Source organism: Lucilia sericata, unplaced genomic scaffold, assembly GCF_015586225.1.
Source record: "Lucilia sericata isolate MDLA Ls3-8-SP2 unplaced genomic scaffold, ASM1558622v1 Contig000002F_arrow, whole genome shotgun sequence".
Lineage (NCBI taxonomy): Eukaryota > Metazoa > Arthropoda > Insecta > Diptera > Calliphoridae > Lucilia > Lucilia sericata.
Window position 1 is genome coordinate 2,834,609 of NW_023994043.1, and position 8,752 is coordinate 2,843,360.

The window sequence follows — 8,752 nt, forward strand, 5'->3', positions numbered from 1 at the left end:
ATTATTGCAAAAATGTGATAATTACAGAAACTTGATTTAATTTTTGAGGCAAGTTGTCATAAAGAACAAAAAAAATATAAAATCAAAATAACTTTATCTTAATTTTTTATTTCGAGTGGAAAATGTTTCATTGTAAAATTGCACGCTTTTATTAACAACACCTGTACGTATACGTGTTAATGATTTAACGATATTGCAAATATTAAGTATACGCCTAAATTATAGAAGTATCTATGTTAAATTCAAATTACTTGTGGAAGAGCTGAGGAAGCTCTGAATACGGCCTTGAGCTGGGCTCAATCGAGAGGCCTCAATGTTAAACCAGCAAAGACGTAAATCTGTCTTTTCATAAGAAAGACAAAAATGCCTATGTATGTATACTGAACCTTGCTCCCTGGACAAGAAGATACCGGTGACAGACAAAGTTAAGTACTTAGGTGTAATCCTTGAGCGGAAATTAAAATGGTGACACCACATAGAGGATAGGATCAACAAGGCACATCGGTGCTGGGTGATATGTAGGAGAACTATAGGCATGAAATGGGGTCTTAGTCCTACTATGACAAATTGGCTTTATAAAAGTGTAATTAGACCAATTCTAGCTTATGCTTCAATAATCTGATGGACTGCTTTGGACAAAAAACGTAATATCAAAATACTACAGGGAGTTCAACGTACATGCTGCTTGGGTATAAGTGGTGCCATATGTAGTACCTCAACCAAAGATCTGAAAACGTTGCTAGATATACCACCCATTGAAACATATTTAAGATATGAGGCGGCTTTTTCAGGCGAACTGGCCAAAAGCGGTTATAGAACACGTCATCAATGTATTGGAAGGTTATACACAATCATCGGATGTGCCCGATCGAATACCAGATGCAGAATATGTCGGAAATGTATTGCTCAAGCGGAACATTAGAACAAATACCAGTAGGAATCCGTTGTTACTCCAAATTGGGGGTCAAAATGGGCCTGATGTTCTATATTGAATACCCAGAAATAGAAATATGCCACCGTTTACCTAATCATAACACAAACTTCCAGGCAGAAGTCCGAGCAATAACGGAATGTGTAAATTGGATTAGAATAAATATAGCGCCCACAGCCGACAGCCGGAAGGCAATTAGGGCGATATCAGGTGATAGAGTTAAATCTAAGTCCGTATTGGGTTGTAAGAAAGCTTTAACTGAATACTCTCTCAGAGGTAAGGTTTACATCATATGGGTACCAGTCCACTCGGGAGTAGTCGGCAACGAAATGGCTAATGTAATAGCTTTAAAGGGAAGGGAGCTCGAGGTAGTTAACCTGACAAACGCAAAACCATTCGACGCAACTAAAGCTGAATTAAAAATATGGGTGAGAGAATACTTTAAGGCCTCTTAGAATAATGAAACGATGGGTAAAACCACAAAGGTACTTTGGGGTGACCCTGATGAGAGCAAGACTTAAAATCTCCTCAAAATGAGCAAGTCTGAAGTTAGTATGATGGTACGTATTCTAAGTAGACGTACAGGATTACGAGCACATCTATACAAAATTGGACGTGCGGATTCAGACGAATGTAGAGCATGTGGAGAGGACAGTGAAACTCTGGAGCACTTTCTTTGCCACTGTCGAAGTTTGATCCAAGTATTTTGGAAGTGATAAAAATTCTTAGGAATTACGTCCAGGAAACTAAGTTTCTGAACATTGAAAAATAATACATTCATGAAGTATTTTTTTCATGAAAGGAGCGCACAACAGGCCCGATTGTGGCCTAGGTGTATTTATTCGGATTTGTTACATCCTCCTATCAACCTAACCTAACCATGTAAAATTCATTGTTCTACTAATACTTAATTAGAAAGATAAAATAATACCAATTAAATGCTTACTTTAGAAATCAGTTTGAATATTTCAGTTAAATATATTTATATAAGGAGTTAATTAACTACTTAAACATATGCATTGTTTAATACATATGCATTCACTTGTACGTATAAGTAATTGACAATTAAATAATAATAATACGCTACAAAGGCATACATGTGTTTTTTATTTTTAAAAGACCACTAAAACTGTATGTGTTTTTTCTTTCGCCAATTCCAACTAAAATATTAAGCAATTATAATGAAACTAATTAGAAAGCAAAAAGTAAGCTTAATTTTATCATTAAAATACTCATTAAAAAGAACTAAAATTACATCCGCTACAAAAGTGAATGTGCAGTTGTTGCAAAAGTAGCGGAAGGCAAAAGAACCCAACGGAAAAGGAAATATAAAATGAATTTCAACACACAAACACATACGTATACTTAAATAAATGTTACTATATTGTGGTATCATACTTAAGCTGCTTAAATGCTAAACAACAAAAGCAGACCTAAAATGACAACTAAATTGTACAACATTATTATTCAAACACACAAACACTGTGTTTTGTGAAAAAGAGAAAATTCAAAAAATAAAAACTCCAACTAAAACGAAAAATAAACAAACAAATAAATAAACATCCTTTTACTTATGTATTTAGTTGGAAAAGGAACCACAAGTACTGAGAGGAAAAAACAGCAACAACTACAACTACAAACACTGACTATAAGCAGATAATTACACAAAAACAACATACCGCAGACAGACTGTGATGATGATTCCGCTTCACTCCTGACATTTGGGCCATCAGGACGATGATAATGTTGATAAAGTTGATGGGACACCATGTTAGGCCAACCACTGAGAAGAAAATTAGAAAATAAAAACGAAGTGATACAAGAAAAAAATCACAAGCGGAAAATTAACAAATATCATTGACAAAAAGTAATAACAACAAGGATGAAAATCATAATGAATAGAAAAATTGTCTAAGTATGTATTTCAAATGACCAAAAAAAGGGTCGATATAATAATGACCAAATTATCATAAAAATGCCACAAAAAATGGTGCTTCTTTGAAAGAAAAATGTTTGAAGAACCCTACGGCGTTTATTGAAATTAATATGGAAAATTCATTGTACTGTTCCCATTTGTATTTCGTGTAATAAAAAATATTTTTTTTAGTTTCGCTAGGGTTTTAATTTCTCAAGGTGGGTTTTCATTTTTCAAATTTAACAAAATAGATTTGAGAATTTATATCGAAAATATTTTGGTAATTAATCAATGATTTTAATAATTTTTTTAATAATGCAAGTAATACAAGCAATTGTAAAGTAGGCATTCTTGTACAATATGTCTGAATATTTTTCTCCGTATTTCGCATTGAATATTGTAATGTACACGTACAAAATCTTGAAATAAGATTGGATTTTTATATATTTAGAATTGGACAAAATAATATACCTTTAAGAAATACAAATGATATCCAAATGACCAAAACTAAATCCAGGAAACCAGGAGTATATATAAATACAATATCAAGCAATGCTCTGTTTTGAAGTAAAAGTCCATTACTTTGATTTCCGGTGCATGAAAGATAAGAAAAGGACGATGGGAGCCATTGATTCGCTAGCTAGGAGTCGGGTGGGGGAGTTCGTGTCCTATTCCTTAAAATTCAATGTTTATTACATGCTCTTATTTTAGACTCCCGGAAAAAACTATATTTAACATGTCGTTGTATTGAAAAAAAAGAAAATAACTAGATTTATAAAACAAAAGAAAAGAAAAGCCCCTAATCTAGTTATAGGTGGAAATCTACATAAAAACATAGTTGATGTTTTCTTCCTTTTGCCAAATTTTATGCAATCCAGATGTTAGTGGATGCAAATGCCTCGATACCCTCACCAACCTTCGTTCTAATGGCATATATATGTAAATTTCTAGAACCCCTAAGTTAAATTTTATCTTAAAGCTCTCACATTCTCACAATAAGAAGACCAAGTTATTTAAATTTTAAGCAAACATATTCAAACTATTTATTTTAGTAACTTTTAAATTAAACTTAATTACATTATTCATTTCTTTTAATATTTAACTTTAAATTTCAACAAACTTTCATTTACACCATTCTTTTAAATGTTAACATTATTTATATTAATATTCAATAAACATAGCTTTATATTATAAATTTTATAAATTTAAAAAACAAATTAACAATTTTAACAAAAGTAGGAAATGTGTAACAATGTTATCTAACTAGCAATAAAAATGTTAACGAATTAAAATTTAATGTTTTCGATAAAACAATAAATTTAATATTATATAGAGTTAAAGATTAAATAGAAAAATAACCAAATTTATATAGTTAAAATCCAAACAAAAGTAGATTATTTTCTTAGTTTCGACCCATTGTGCAATTTTTTATAAACGAAAATAAACAAAGAAACATAACAAAAAGATATTAAAGTTCATTGAACTTCGGTTGTAACAGCTGATCAACTTACACAGGTTTGTGTGTATGTTCAAAATGAGTTGTAAACAAATATAGGTCAGGATATGTTTGACCAAAGAGAGTCTAGGTTGTAAATGAACGAAATTAGGTTACAACATGTTTGAGTTGGAACGCGTTCGATTGATCTTTAATATTAATTTGTTTTGTTTGTTTGTTTCTTTATAAAATAAGTATGCAAGAAAATAAACAAAAGGAATTGAAATGTATTAATTTCACTCACCAATCGTACATTCTGCAGAAGGCCTTCTCCAGGAACGGTGTGCTAGATGTAATTTTTGGAAAATATATTAAATTTATGTTTTGTAATTTTCTTGCATGGGATTTGGTGGTTTTCTGGTTGTTTTGTTTTAAATATTCATATTATAATTGCTCAATTGTTTATGTTTTTAATTTAAGATTTGTGTTATTAGTTTGTTTGATATTTAGGGTATTTTAATATAAAATTTTAAACATTTTACAATTTAAATATTTCAAAGATTACTTTTAAATTTTATAATCATTTAGCAAATTCTTTAAATTTTAAATTTTGATTAACTTTTGTAACCATTTAAATATTTTAATTTGAAAAAAGTTTATTTTAAATTTCAAACTTTTAAACATTTCTTTTAACAAAATGTTAAAATTTTTTAAACATATTTATTCAAATTTGCATGGTCTTAACTTTTTAAGATAATTAATTTGTGTGATACTAGTTGTTTAGTTTAAATTTAGGTAATTTAATTTATTATTAATTTGAAATTTTAATTTGAACGGTCGTATAGTTTGCTAGTGCGACTAATACACATTATAGGGTACATATATTTTGTTCTTTTCTTTGGTTTCTCTTGGGTATTAAAACTTTCAATTCATTATAGCTTTAGCAAAGATGTTTAACACACAGTTTGTTAAAATTTTGTTTAAACTTTATTTGAAATTTTAAATCTGTGATATGTATTAGTTATTAAGCTTTCAACTTATTAATCATTTAAATTTTTCTTTTCACATATTTTAATCATTTAACAGTTTTCATAAGCTTTAATGTGATATTAGTTTAAGCATTGATTTTTAACTTTAAAATCATTTTATGAACTATCTGTGATATTAGATTTAGGTTTTAGAAAATTAATTTTAGTATTTAGTAAATATTTTTATAAATTGTGTATGGTTTTCACTAAGGCGACGATTGCCCATTATAGGGTGCAAATTTTATTCTCTTCTTTGATTTTTTTTTTTTTTTTTCGATAATTTACACTTAGAAACATCAGTTGTAGCAAATATTTTCTTTTCGCATTTCTTTTAAAACTTTTAAATCCTTACTGATTTTTTAACATTTCTATATTTGCAAACTACTTTTACATTTGAGTACTTTATCATTTTTAGTTAATTTAACAAAATTTTTTAAACTATCACAGATTATTTTGCATTTTTTTCATAAAAATTTTGGGAATCACTGGATTTTGGGCTAACTTTACATGTTTGGGGACCACTGTTTTAGTTATTTCTGTATTGTTTTGTTTTGCACTTTTACTTTTGTTTATGATTTGTTTGGAGTAATATATTATGAGGAGAATTATGGATTTGTTTTCATTGCAAGAGAACTATTGATTTGGAGTATTTGAGCATAATGTTGAGCACGATGATTTATGGTGGTGGTTTTTATAAAATGATGTTGTTGTTGTTTTAAGATGTTTTAGAGATGCATGATGAGAATGTTGATTATGAGATGTTGGAAAAAAGAGCAAACCTGTCTACTGCGCAATCGCCGGCAGATATCTGTCTGGTGAGTCACCAAAAAGGAATCCCCTGGAAGAGGATTCCCTCGTCAGGCTTGGGATTTGTGTTCTGAGTGTTTATGGGATTTTCTTGCAAATTGAGCTTGATTAGAAAATAACAATGAATATTAGGTGGAAATTTTGCTTTATTGATTTTTCAATGGATTTCAGATTACCTTGCAAATATTCATGAATGGTAAAGAAATTTTTACCAGTTGATGGGTTCAAATTCCAAATCTAGGTGTCAAGGTAAGATAACGATAGGCTAGAAACCTTTTCCTATTGTATGGGAAACTATTATATGAAAATTATCACAAAAATTTCATAAAATTTACCTGATGGTGTGTAATTGGTGAATATTCAGTGGATAATGTTAATAAATCTTTCTCATTTATTAAATGATTCTTGGAAAATTTACAGATTTTGTCTGAGAAGATTAAATTTTCGATGTTGACACTCCAAAAGATCACAGGAAAAGGATCTTTTGTAAGTTTTCTTCTATACAAGAAACTTTTGGTTAAGAATTTTTTAGTCAATTTTGACATTAAACGTCAATAAATTGTCAAAGATTTGTATATTGCCACTTAATCAAAGACTACAATCAATCAGAATGACCGTTTCTTCAGTCTTCATGCAGACTGATGGTAATACGGTACACAATAAAATGTAAATATATTATGTTCAAAATTGATTTTATTTATTTATTACACACTCGGAATTACAAAGAATTGGATAAATTCTAAATTTTTCATGTTTAAGTATTTTTTTCCCCACTGTCTGAGTCATAAAAACATTGTTTTTCCATTATAAAGAATTTTACAATCCCTGGCCACATTTAGCTCAGACAAAACTCTTATACGTTTTCCTAGATTGTTCTCATGCATAAATCAAAACAAATGATATAAAACAAAACAATTGTTCAATTCACAATCGATGTTGTAGCGTTGTATGCGTTGTATGTCAGCAGCTGCTACAATAGTCATAACAATGTTGTTGGTATTTTCTATGCAAAAGCTCTATATAACTCCTACGACAATTTTTCATATGTTTTTCGAATGTTGTAAGAAAGTTTAGTGTTGCCAATTGTTTATTTCAACATATAAACAAAAAATTCAAACGATTTTAGCATAAAAAACGATAAAGTGGTAACACTGAAATCAAAAACAAACAGCTGTTTACCAAAACAAAAAAAAATAAAATTTTAATAAAAATAGTTTTTTATTAGTTTAAAATGTGGAATAACAAAAATAAAAGAATTGAAAATTCAAAGAAATTAATTTGGTTTATTTCGCAAGTTTAATTAATTTAATATTTTTTGATTTTTTTATACTTTCACATTGTTATGTATATTTGTTTTGATTATTTTTTTTTCCATTGAGAACATAAACTTATGACTTTCTGCAAAGATCTGTTCACAATCACTGTTACTACACTTTAGTAGGTACAATATACAACTTGATTGTGAATTGAACAAATAAGTAATAAAACATATGATCGTGAAGACAGATGAATAACTAAATGTTGTATAAATAAAAAAAAATGTAAAAATTGTGAAAATTATGCCAAAAAATATATAAATATGCAACAAATAAATAAATAATTAATAAGTTGATTGATTAAATAATTGATTAGTGTTAATGATCAATAAAATAAATAAATAACTTAATAAGTTTTATGTAAGAAAAAAAAAATAATTATAAGTTGGTGACCAAAGTTTCCAAAATTCAAACATTTGTGGATTATGGGGATAGGAGGTGATGTTTCTATACAAAAGTAAGTTTTTATGCCTTATATTATTAGAAAAAAGGTTTTGTTTGTTATACAGGACATAAACGTCCATTACAATATAAAAAAAATCACTGTCAAAAGTATTTGATGACAATTTTATGCAGATTTATTTTTCACTCATGCAAACAATGAAAACGAACGCGAATAAGATTTCTTTCAAGTTTCAATGAATACATTTTCTTATGGATGCACACGTTTTAGCAAAAGAAATGTAACAATAAAAAAAGGAAAAGATGTACAATACAATCAACTCGTTTAAAATGCAAATTTTATAAAGTTTTATAAATCAGAATCAACAAAGGAAGAATGAGTAGATTTTTTATTAAATATTAGCAGGAAAAATGTAAATTTATTTCTAAGTTGGGTTTAATTTAATTAAATTTAAAGATATATGTACAAATAAAATGTAATAATCGTAATTTAAAAAAATATTTAATTAAAAGAATATTTCATACATGCAGAATTGATTTAAAATTCCGTTTTCAAAGATCTTAACCCTTTCACGCACAAAACTAAACCGTTGGACTTTTTATGGATATGACTTCAGCACACATTTTTGATGAAAAATTAAAAAAGTGTTTTCGAAGGATATCGCAGGATATTATACTTTTAGCATGTAGTAACATCAAGTTCTAAAAAGTAACTTATTTTTCTTTGGAAATAAAAAAAAAATCTAGAAAAATTTTAAAGAAATCTTGGGACACCGGTGTCCCGTATACGTTAAAGAGTTAAATAAGGGAATTCGTTAAACGCGTCTGCAAAGAGAACATTTAGTTTAAAATTATCAGTTGTATCAAATGTATCAGTGTTTTGGAAGTAAAATCCCATACAATTTGTGACAAATTCCA

At 28.5% G+C, this 8,752-nt stretch overlaps 1 long non-coding RNA gene across 1 annotated transcript; it reads right to left on the reverse strand.

The window, feature by feature from the left end:
- Positions 1–5,044: 5,044 nt before the first annotated feature.
- Positions 5,045–6,581, reverse strand: LOC119615948. Its single transcript, XR_005232485.1, has 3 exons — positions 6,452–6,581; positions 6,293–6,395; positions 5,045–6,219 (listed from the first exon to the last, which is right to left on the reverse strand). It is a non-coding gene; the product is annotated as an uncharacterized LOC119615948 (long non-coding RNA).
- Between the last annotated feature and the right edge of the window lie 2,171 nt (positions 6,582–8,752).